This window comes from Megascapheus bottae, chromosome 20 (assembly GCF_031878675.1).
Source record: "Megascapheus bottae isolate mThoBot1 chromosome 20, mThoBot2.hap1, whole genome shotgun sequence".
In the NCBI taxonomy this organism is placed as follows: Eukaryota; Metazoa; Chordata; class Mammalia; order Rodentia; family Geomyidae; genus Megascapheus; species Megascapheus bottae.
In genome coordinates, this window is record NC_143528.1 from 38463571 (window position 1) to 38475765 (window position 12195).

General features: G+C 44.8%; 1 protein-coding gene across 4 annotated transcripts in view; it reads left to right on the plus strand.

The window, feature by feature from the left end:
• The window catches only part of Ptk2b (protein tyrosine kinase 2 beta), a 97149-nt gene that overhangs the window by 23386 nt on the left and 61568 nt on the right, over positions 1–12195 (plus strand). Inside the window, exon 1 of one of the 4 annotated variants that reach the window (XM_090353641.1) lies at positions 10360–10382. The exons of the other annotated variants lie outside the window; for them this stretch is intronic. The gene's annotated coding sequence lies outside the window, so the exon portion shown is untranslated. Of the gene's footprint in view, positions 1–10359; positions 10383–12195 lie in introns of those variants that run through there. 4 annotated transcript variants of the gene reach the window in all.

Consider the following 12195-nt stretch of genomic DNA (forward strand, 5'->3'; position numbering starts at 1 on the left):
AGAGTATGACATACTTCATGTTTTCCAGGATAAGGGGTCTCCTGGGCCAACTCACACTTCAGAACCTGTTTTCTCTTGTAAGGGTCAGCCCAGATAGAAACTTTGGTGTATTTGATATCATTCTTCTAAACTCAAAATGGGTAGTTTGTATGGCAAGAAGAGCACATTTTCTACAATTATAACATTTTAAAAAATAGTGGATAAGAAGTATGGAGTCTCCTCCTCCAAGCCAACCCAGTATAGTCACTTCAAGGATACAGAGAAGTGAAGAGAGATGCACATTCGCAAGCTAAGCTGATGGTCTAGATTCAGGATTGAAGAGGATTTCATTCTCCCAAAAATATTTAGCAAATAAGCATTTTTAATTTATTTTGCCAACATAATCAAAATTATTTAACATCCACTATGAAGGAGATGGAGAAAGTCTCTGGTACAAATTTTGCATGAGCTACACACTGGTTGGGCTGGTAATGTTAGAGGCTGTGTTTTGTCAGATACCCAAGACAAGGGTGGGCAGAAGGAAGCCACCATGTCAAGCCATGAGTCATCTTTAGCTTTGGGGGTGGCATGCTCTGTCCAAGAGAATGCTGTGGTTTTCCCCAGATATCTCAGATATAGTTCCTGCTGCTTCCCAACCGGTCATAGATTTTCTCTCCTTAATCATTCTTCTCATTGGTTAGGAAGGGCATAGTTCAACTTATATACTACATATTGACTCATAGAAATGAAGATACAGCATCCCAAATTCATTTGCTCTGTATATTCCCTTTCTTCCATACACACATACACATATACCTATGCACATTCATGCACCCTATCCCTCTATCCACAGACCTAACCCATGGCTTTGCCAAATGGTCACTTCATGATAGAGTTTTTCTAAGGAGAATCTGCTTAAAAAGGGAGATTCCCCCACTGCTGAGCTGATTCCACTGCTCTCAGCTTCTTGATGGCACACAGCCTGGGAGCAGCAAGGCATTAAACCTATCAGACAGGCTATGGGTGGCTGTGATGGTTAACATTGACTTGTCTCCTTGATTGGATTGAGAGATACTTAGATTAGTAAAGCACATCTCTGTGTGTGTGGCCTTGAGTAATTTCCAGAGGTCATTAGATCATAAGGACTCTCACCCAAACGAAGATTTAATTAACTGACAAATTCAAAGTTTGGATGGACTATTGGGAAAGGGTAGAACTGTGAAACATAGGGCCCTAGTTGAGGAAATGGGGTGCTGGGGCAGGGAATATGCCTTAGAAAGTTCTATCTTGGCCTGCCTGGATCCTTCCTGCTACCCCTCTTTGCTTCCTGGCTGCCATGTAGTGAGCAGCTTTCTTCTACCATTCCGCTTCCTTGGTGTTGTCTGTTCTATGTCATAGGTCTAAAGTCAACAGATTCAGGCAACCATGGACTGAACCCTCTAAAACTGTGAGACAAAAGACATCCTTCTCCTAAGTTGTTTTTGGAAGTATTTGTCACAAACCCAAACTAACTAACACATTGGCTTTGTAAAAATGGGGGGGGGTAGCATAGAAGAAAAGAGCCCATAAATCTATTCATTGACATAGTAATTTTCTAGTTACCGATGACAGAAATCTAGTAGAGGAGATTTGCTGGCTCATACAAACTAAAGAAAGATCTAGGAAGCAGTTGGATTCAAAGAAGGACTGTGACATGGCCCCACAGCCAAGTCTGCCCTTCTGCTTCTCTGTTTCTCTGGCTCTTAATGAATGTGGGCCTGGTTCTTTCAGAACAGTGCATGCCAAATACAAGGAACTTGGCTGTTCACCATGTCCAACCTCTCAGCCACAGCTCTATCACTTACATTAAAAAAGCTTCTTTCCTAAAGCCAATGCTTGAAAAACTTGTATGTGTTCATCAGGGATCCACTTCTAAGCCATCTGCGTGGCCAGGAGGATGGGGTACAGTGTTAACTCAGTTAAGGGTCCTATTCTGTGTGCCAGACTGGGATGAGGAGGTGAATAAAAAAGACGAGCAATTGCCACAGAGGTGCAAAGTGAGTATGAGAATAGAAATGGTTGGCGCCAAGAAAGTAAAGGTCTCCAAAGACACAGAAGGCACTATAGATCCACCAAACAGTCAAGACCCTTGACTCAGGTGGGTTATGTAGAAGTTTAGGATTCATGACCTCACATGTGTATGGCTTTTAAACTTGGAAAACTGAGAAAAGGGGAAACATTGAAAGTACTTAGAAATTGGTCCTGTCGTGTCATTCATTACTAAGAACAGAATGAAACTTGGCAGAAAGACCAGATCTAAATGCCATGAAGTCTACATTTTTTTTCATTTTATTTTTTTATTATCGAGGTAATATATAGAGGGGTTACAGTTACATTCACCAGATAGTAGGTGCATTACTTCTCAGATATTGATACCCCTTGTTGTGTTTTTGTCCCCATTTGCCTCCCTCCACCCCCTCCCAATCATCTTGTGTAGTCTACATTTCTAAGTCCTGTATATGTGCTGTGCTGCTAGCTTAGAGCTACAGAAAGAAAAAGATAGCTAAGCCTGCCTTTCTTGTGTTGTCCATCTATAGAATTTCACTAACAAGTGGCACATTTGCTTATTATTCTTTTGTCCCTGTATTTGAATCTAGTGTTAATATCAGTGAAGATCCTTCCACCGAATCATTCCCTGTTCATTATATAGCAATGTCTGAAACTGAAAAATCACTTTGCCCTTCAGACTTGCACAAATGCTGTTCTTAGTGTAAATGGCTGTTTTTGATTCTGCCTCTCGGCTGCAGACTATAATGTCACTCAGAAGTTGCTGATGGAGATATCTATGTCCAGATCCTAGTATTTTTGAACATATTATATCTCATGGCAAAAGAGACTTTGCAGTTGAGATTACGTTAAAGATCTTGAGGTGGGGAGATTATCCTAAACTATAGAGTTGGATTTATTGTTATCATTATCATAAGAGTCTTTATAAGATGTAGGCAAATGACAATATGATCATGGCGGTGATGAGCATGATGATGATGATGATGATGTGTATGTCTGTGTGTGTGTGTGTGTGTGTGTGAGAGAGAGAGAGAGAGAGAGAGAGAGAGAGAGAGAGAGAATTTGAGCTTTGAAGATGGAGGAAGGGACCAGGTGCCAAAGCATGCAATCATTCTCTAGAAGCTAGAAAAGACAAGGAAAGTAACTCTCCTAATACCTCCAGCAAGAGTGCAGCCCTGCTGGCACCTTATTAATAGGACTTCTAACCTTAAGAAATGAAAACTAACTGGCATGGTGGCTCACACCTGTAATCCTAGTTACTCAGGAGGCTGAGATCTGAGGATCAAGGTTCAAAGCCAGCTCAGGCACAAAAGGACTGAGACGCTTATCTCCAATTAATCACTAGAAAATGGGAAGTGGGGCTTGGCTCAGGGTAGGGCAGTAGCCTTGAGCTGAAGAGCTCAGGGACAGCGCCCAGGCCTAAATCAAGCCCCATGACTCCCTCCCCTCCCCACCCCACCCCCCCCCCCCCCGCACAAAAATGAAAACTAAATCTATGTTGTTTTAAGACACAAAATCTATGGTAATTTGTTGCAGCAGCAGTAGAAAACTAAATCATCTGCTAAATCATCTTAGCAAAATGTATTACAACTGTAAAATAATTTATCTCTTTTGATTTACACATTAAGAAGATAATTATCTTATTTCCGTAACGGAAGAATATTGAGCCCATCAAGGGCCCTACTATTATTCACAGAACAAGAAAGAAAATACTACCAGCTCTCAAATGGCTGTTACTCCCATTGGTGTGTTGTGAGCATAGGTAAAGATAGGTGCCTATATTGGAAAATAACTGTAAGTCAATTATTCTGTTGCACTATTGATTCGACAAATGCTTGCTGACTATTCTGAATACTGGACATAGAGCAGAGAACACAGAACTATGAGGAGTTGCCCAAATCTGGTCAGGGAGATGGTTATAAAACCATTTCAAGAGAATTGGCATTCTGCTTTAAACCTAAAGGATCTCTGAAAATTAGGTGAAGTGAAAAAGCCAGTTAGTATCATGTAGCTTTTCCCCATTCTGCACATGTGCTACTCCCAGTAGAAATGAATCCTGGCTGCTTCCTAGAAATCCTGAAGAATTCACTGAAACAGTGCATATTCTTTGGGTAAAGAGCAATGATCAGTGGCAGACTTTATAAATAGAAACAAGACAAATGCTCTCAATCAGTGATTGGTGTAGTCATACAATAAAATGGGATTTAGCAATACAGGAAAAAGGAATAAATGTCATTCTCTAGTTAGATTTCAAGGGTATTATGTGGAGTGAAAAAATCAATCTCAAAAGGTTAAATGCTGTATGATTCCATCTAGAACACATTTTAAAGAAGATAATCCCGTAGAGATGAGGAAATTTAGACTTTTTGAGATGGGGTGGGCTCAGTATGGCTATCAAAAGGGCCCCACCAGCAAGAGAGTCATTTCATGGTGAAGCAACACTTCTGTGGTTCTACATGAGTATAAGCAAGATGAAGATGCGTAGAACTACATACATTCATACACAGGCACACAAGTGAATCCATGTAAGAGTGACACTGTAATGCTGACATTCGTTTCCTGGTTTAGATATCATATTACATGATGTCATTATTAGGGGAAAATGGGTCATGAGCACACAGATCTCCATGTGCTATTTGTGTAACTTCCTGTGAGTCTAAAATTACTTCAAAAAAAAAAAAAAAGCACTACAGGCTATAGCTAAAATTCCCCTGACAAGGGCCCTGAGAACTTTCTTACTACCTGAGTAGTTCCAAGGCCATTCAAGTTGGTGCCTGCATACCTATGATCATCACATGGCTTCCAGATGTCTACTCATGACCATGTGAGACAAGGAGGTGATTCAAGCAACCAACAGCAGAGGGAAATAGGAAGCTCATCTCCTCCCTGCCCCCCAGTGTTTTGGACCACCTGTAACTGAGTATTTTCTCTACTGAATATACAGCATCACCTCCTAATCATCAGCTTCTAAGGAGATAGCTATGTTTGTCACCACTCAGCCCACAACCCTACAAGATTATCTTCTTCCTTCCCTCCCTCCCTCCCTCTCTTCCTTCTTTCCTTCCTTCCTTCCTTCCTTTCTTCCTTCCTTCCTTCCTTCCTTCCTTCCTTCCTTCCTTCCTTCCTTCCTTCCTGTCTCTCTTCCTTCCTTTCTTTCTCTCTTCCTCCCTTTTTTCTACTTCTCTTTATACTTCCCTCTCTTCCTCTCTCCCTCTCTTTCTCTTCCTCCCTCTCTCCTCCCTTTTCTTCCTCCCTCTCTATCTCGCTCCTTCCTTCCTTGCTTGCTTCCTTCTTTGCTTCCTTTATTTCTTATTTCTTCTATGCAGTATTGGAGCTTGAACTCAGGATATAGATACTATCCCTTAGCTTTTCACTCAAGGCTGATGTTCTATCATTTGAGCCACAGCTCCACTTCTAGTTTTTTGGTACTGGAGATAAGAGTCCTACTGACTTTCCTGCCCAGTCTGGCCTCACATCTCAGCCTCTTTCTTGAGTGGCTGGAATTAGAGGCATGAGCAACTAACACCTGGGCTAAGATTTTTCTTAATGTTATATAAGTGGAATTATCCATGTGGTGTGAGCCTGGCTTTCTTTTTCTACCAGCTCTGGAAAGAGGAGGGAATGTGGCCAGTAAGCAGACTGGAGAGAGGAGAAGCCTATGTTGGATGGGACAGTGAGTAAAGATAGATATCTAAGATTAAATAAGGTAACAGAGCAAGTGCTGCTCTGGCATGATAAAAATGCATCGTCTCAGAGTTAGATTTGACTTCTTTCATACATTTATTCATTTGTCAGGCATTTATCAAGCATCTATTTTGTGTCAGGCATACTATCACACTTTATTGCTTACCTGTCGTATGACCTCTGAAGAGTTACTCAACATTTTTGAAACTTGGTTTCTTCTTTAGAGCTACTCATAACAATCAGTAACTCACCCAACCTTGTTGGGCTCCCCTGAGAAGACAGGAGATGACGATGCGTCTAGCACAATGTCTTTCATAGTAGGACTTTTTGCTCCCTCAGTTTGTGCCATCCTGTCTCTTTGCTCCCCTCCTGAGATTACTATAACCACCTGAGTTGCACGAGGACCACTCAGGGCTTGGGACAAAGCTCAGTGTGGAGGCCAACCTGCTCACCTCTCTCTCTGCTTCTGAGGTATGACTCACAGGCAGCATCCGGTCCACACAGCAGGTGTGTGTCATTTCCTTAGGATGGGGAGACTGGGTTTGCTGGGTCCTCCACACTGTCTGACTCGCCTGCTAGCCAGAAAGTAGGCAGAGGTCCCCTCCTGGGATCTGTCATGTTGAATGGCTCACATGAGGAACAAGACCTTCTGTGTTCTCAGTGAGAAACAGAGTTCTAGATCAGGCTGTCATCGGCTCTGTGCTCTTCCCCATCCATCCCTCCTTCCTTGACACCGCAGGACCCTTGACAAGCCAGCACCTCAGCACCACTGTCCCCAGTACTGTTCCTTTCCCCCAGCCTTGTTACCTAGCACCCTTTAGGCCTTGCCTGGAATCTGTTTCAGCCCTCCCCTCATTGGAGAGGCAGGGAAGACTCAGTTCCCAGGTCCACTTCTGACCTTAACCCGTCCAGTGTTGAGAGAACATTGGGCTGCAGGCACAGGACCCTCCCTGTAAGGTCTACAACCACTGGGTGGAAGGGATGTTTAGTAAGTACCACCTTGTCTTCACTTGAGCACGTTATGATGCCCAGGCAGGGGATTCTTACCACATCTGCTCCTTAACCAGATCCTCCTGGCGAGGCATTGACTTGGACCCTACCCACAGTAGAAGATATAGAAAGCTCGGTATATTTCACTGTGTCTCACAAGTGTCCTTGTGAGGAGGGGTCTAAGATGCCAGCTTGTTGGCAGGCTGGACACTTCCGTGATCATGTGGTTTAGTTTGATGGGGCCTCTTGAAACAGCCAGAAAGGCTTTGGGGACAGTATGGATAAAAGTGAAGGTCCTGAGGAGGACATCTCATCCTTATCAAGGAAGGAACTGAGCTGTTGAGACTGACAAAGCCTAGAGTGAGAGATGAGCCTCGTTCTAACCAGGGGATTTGCCTGTGAGATCTGTTATTCTCAGTGTGTCCACAGGAGACCCGGGAAGTTTTAGAAAACTGCATTTGGCTTTCTAAGGAAGCTGCTTGCTGAGCTTGAAAGCTTGGGGCCATAAAACAGACTGAAAAAAATGTCAATATAATGAGTGCCTCATCACTTAAAAAAAATTCAAGCACAAGGCTCCTTCGTGGCCCATGTGACCTCTGGCAGCTCTCCCAAGCTCAGCCTCTGTGCTGTGGGTGGGGCCTAGCCCTTCCTTCCACTGACTTGGCTTGCTGCTGTAGCCAGTCTATCTTTCCCATCACAGAATTCCTCGTCTCAGCACGGCAGAAGCCAGTGTCCTCTAGGCCTGCATCTGAGGTGCCTGAGTGATGATTGGCAGCTGGACCGCCAGAAATGTCTGCCCTGGGCTGAGCGGGGACTTGTGTGTGTGTGTGTGTGTGTGTGTGTGTGTGTGTGTGTGTGAACTTTCACTGGTCATTTTACCACCCCCAGGCCTGTGGGTCTTGATGATTGCCTCACACACTGCAGAGGAGGAAGTAAGGAAACAGCCAGGCCCTGGCAGGGCTGATTCGACAGCCTGGCTGCCTGCCCCTGACATGCTTGTGCAGGCAGAGCAGACATTGATTGGGTGTTTACATAGTGCCAGCATTGCCCTGAGCCTAGGTGTAAGTACATTCTACCTCCATCAAGCCTGGCTTTGCTCCTCACCACCACCCTGAAATGGGCAATTTATTATCCCTGTGTCACAGGGGAGGGAGTAGAAGTCCAGCAAAGTGGGTGATGTGCTTGTGACATGGCAGTGGCTTGTCCCCAGCTCTGACTGTCTAGGCTGCCTGCTGCTTTCAGGGACTGGAAGATACATCCATTGTGTATGCAAAGAGGATGTGTACCTGCAAAACGTATCTCAGGACATGGGACAGAGCCATGTGGCCCCATGCTCCTGAGGGAATGACAGCCTCCTCTGTGTATTCCAGGTCCTGTGTTAAACAAAATTAGGATTAAAAAGTATGTCCTGGAGCTGGGCTCCAGTGGCTCATGCCTGTAATTCTAGCTAATCAGATGAGGATTGTGGCTCAAATCCAGCCTGGGCAGAAAAGTCCCGTGAGACTCAAAAACCTGAAAGTAGAGCTGTGGCTCAAAGTACTAGAATGGTAGCCTTGAGCAAAAGAGCTCAGGGATAAGGCTCAGACCCTGAGTTCAAGTCCCATGACAATTACCACAAACAACAATAGAAAAAGTATGTTCGGAACCATTTCTTGATTACAGAAATTCTGCAGTCCCCCCTCACCAAACTGAGCATGGCAAATTCATCGTAAGCAAGAAATATTGCAAAAGGAACAATAACTATCTTTTCAGGAATGTGCAGAATAGCTTCATGGCAAAGATAGGACTGGAGATTGCTTGCAAAAAGGCCAGCAAGGAATAGGATGGGGATGCATTGAGTCCTAAGAGGACGAAATCCTTCTCTACCCTCCCGTCGCTAGGCCCCTCTCCTGTTGCTGGGCCCCACTCTAGCAGGACTATGAAGCCCAGTCTCCCACCTCACTTGGCGAAGAGCCTCATTAAGGTTCCTTGCAGTGGCAGGACAGGGTTGTAAATCACATGAGAGCATCTTCCAATGGTCCATAAATTCCTAGGGATTCTCCCTTGGGGCATCAGCCTTCCCTTGGTCCTGGGTGAGACTATTATTGCCACAATTAGAGATGGTGCTCCCAGGATTTTTTTTACTCTTGCAGAGTACCTTTTATATGAACTTAAGATTCATTTCCTTTGCTCGAGTTGCTCCTATTTAAATTCCATTTGTCCTTTACATTATTTGGTGGACATGTCCATCTCCCCAGCCTAATGTAAGTTAGCTGTTCCTTGTTGCCCCTTATTCCTTTCTAACCTTTGTATTCTTGGGCTTTTGTCCACCCAGTCTGTGGGTTCATTGAATTGACTGGAATCACAGACCTGGCAGCACCCCCTCAGTCAGTACACAGTACAGGCAGGAGACCAGGAGACCAGAAGACCCAATAAAAAATGAACCTTGAGCAAAAAAAAAAAAAAAAAAAAAAAAAAACACATCACTTTAGCAAGAACAGTGACCTGCCCAAGCCCTGCTTCCTTTCTCCGTAACACGAAGTGGTCCTATTTCCTCGTGAGACAGTGTGTGTAGGAGAGTCTCCACTTCTTAGCGCTATGGCTTTGAGTTCATTAATCTCTCCAACCTCAACCTCCCCATACAGCTCATGACAGAAGAAGAATAGTACTAATCTGCATGCTGTGTTTTGAGAATTAGATGAGTTCATGTCATTTGTAACTGGCACTGTTCATGTTAGCCTGTGGCTCCGGCTAGAAGGGACAGGCAGGCATCTGGACTCAGAAGGCCTGAGATGGCCTGGGGGTGGTGGGGACTGTTCAGCTTGGTTGATCATTTCCCTTCCTTCCACAGAACTCGCTCCCACTCCCAGAGGATGAAAAGGTGAGATTATATAACAAATGTCACCCTAGAAGTTCTAAGCAAGGATTCCGCTCAGGACTGTTACTCACACCTGACCTGTGTAGTGCTTTGCACTTTGCACCTGACTTGTAAGGGCTGCAGTCAGCCCTGACTGGCCAAGTCTCCTTCCCTCCCCGGTGTCAGGGTCCAGCCCAGATTCTTCCTGTAACCTGCCTACTAGACTTTCTGTCAGTGACAGGAAGTCTGAAACTCAGTGCAGTGAGGCATGGCCCTTTGATCTATCAGTGACCCAAGTCACTGTCCTACGTCAGAGCCAACAGTTAGTTAAACTTCCCTGAGAACAAACCCCAGCACCACCCTCCAAACTTCCCATCTCCACCATCTCTTCATCCAGGGAGAAGGCTTTTGACTGATTCCCAAGTTCCCAGTTGCTTAGATTTTGCTTAATCTAGTTTGTCAACTAATGACCAGCAGTCTCCCCGGCAATGTTCAGCCTCTAGAATGGGTACTCCAGGTTCCTATGGTGTAAAATAGCCTTTGCTGGATCAATTTGAAGGAATTCTTTCCACCATCCAAGATCCCGCACTGCCCCAAATCCCAGTTTGCACAGGCCAGGGTTCAAGTGAGCATCTGGGTGTGGTGGTGACTTCTGGACACCCATATTGTGTCCCTATAGTGTAATGGCTTGTGCTTAGGCCAGTGTTTCAAGACCTGCTCCAGTACAAGTAGGTCTATACAATATGCAAATTTTGTGTGAACTAGCCTGTGGCAGGAAGTCTCAAACGAAACTTGTTAGTACAGAGGACAGAGCCTGGGAGAGGAAAGGCCGCAAGCTGAGCTACAAGTATGTCTTGGAGTGTTTGCATTTGTGTGTCCTTGTGTCGGAGGGGAGGGAAGGGGAGGAGAGGGGAAGGGAGGGGAGTGAGTGCTGGGTAAGGCTAGGCTAGGTCAGGATTATTTATACAGGGGGAAACAAACACTAACTTAGCAAAACGGGGTGGGAGAGGAGGGTTACTGAGGAGGGTTCCTCTGCCCAGAGTCTCTAAAGCTCTAAGCTGGGTGTGCTGCTATGTGCCACCCCCTCCAGAGCCCTGCCATCTCAGAGGGAAAAAAAAAGGAGAAAGGAAAGAGAGAAAGAGATGAAATTTAAAAAAAGAAAGGAGAGGAAAGGAAAGATGGAAAGAAGTGGGAATGAGGGAGGAGAGACAGCAAGAGAGAGAAAAAAAGAAAAAGAAGGAAATGAAGGAAGGAAGGAAAACAGAAAGGTTCGGATTTCTTTCATTTTTGAGGGCTCTTGGCCATGGGGCTTGAGTTCGGGGCCAGGGCACTATTCCTGAGCCTGTTTGTGCTCAAGGCTAGCACTCTACCATTTGAGCCATAGTTCCACTTCCAGTTTTTGAGTGGTTAAATGGAGATAAGAGTCTCAGGGCAACTTTTCTGACTAGGTTGACTTTGAACCACAGTTCTCAGATCTCAACCTCCTGAGTAGCTAGGATCACAGGCATGAGCCACAGCACCTGGCTGATCTCAGATTTTAAGAGAATATGTTGGTTCAGCAGGTTCTCCAGTGATCTCCCCTGTTCTCACAAAGGTTGTTTGGAAGGAGACTCAAGCCAAGGAAGCAGAAAACATACCTGTCCCACATGGTCACAGGAGCTCAGACTGGGAAAGCTAGCGAGACTCCTGGAATCTGGGGGTGACAGCAGGCTATATACACTCAGCTCCCTAGGGCCCAGAAAGAGGAACCGGGTTTTCCTGGTGCAGGAGGAGGGACAGGAGGCCAGAGCGGGAAGAACCCTAGGAGCGTTCCCTTCTGATGCTCTGTCCCCTGGAAAGGGCTGCTCCACGCTTGGATCCTACAGATGCTCCTCTGTCATTAGAGGCAGTTCTCAGCATATCTATTTTGGAACTGCAGCTGGTTGCTTCTCAGAATAAACAGAGCTGTGATATGGGGACGAAACAAGAAAGGACTCTCATCTTTTATGTTCCTGTGTGTACCAATGTTTTCCAACTTCTTCCCTCTTAATGACCTTGTTCTGGGACCCCCTTCCTCCATATCCTCTACCCCAAGGTTCTCCTTCTTCCAACTTATAATCAGAGGTGTAGGGGACTCTACTTTGGTCAAGCCCCAAGCTGGGACTGGGGTCTCCTTGAATTCCTAGCTGCAAAGATAACATCAAATGATGATGGAGTTGACATACATACAAATTCCTGTTTGGGCCCAAAAGTGTTTCAGATTTTGGATTTTTTGAATGTTTAGAATGTTTTTTAGAATGTTTACATAGGCATTATAAGAAATCTTGAGGATAGGACCCAAGTCTAAAGATGGAATTTATTTGTGTTTCGTATACATCTTATACAAATAGCCTAAAGATGATTGTGTATAATCCTTGTAGTGCACCTGTGTTTTGACTGAGACCTGTCACATTTAGTCCATTCTGTTGTGAAATTTTCTACTTGTGTCATATTGGCCTCAAAAGTTTCAGGATTTTGTATTTTCAGATTACAGATGTCCAACCTGTATTAAAAAGTTAAAGAATATAAAAGCAGCCCCTTCCTGGGGCCGGGAGTTTGGCCTAGTGGTAGAGTGCTTGCCTAGCATGCATGAAGACCCGGGTTCAATTCCTCGGCACCACATACATAGAAAAAAAGCTGAA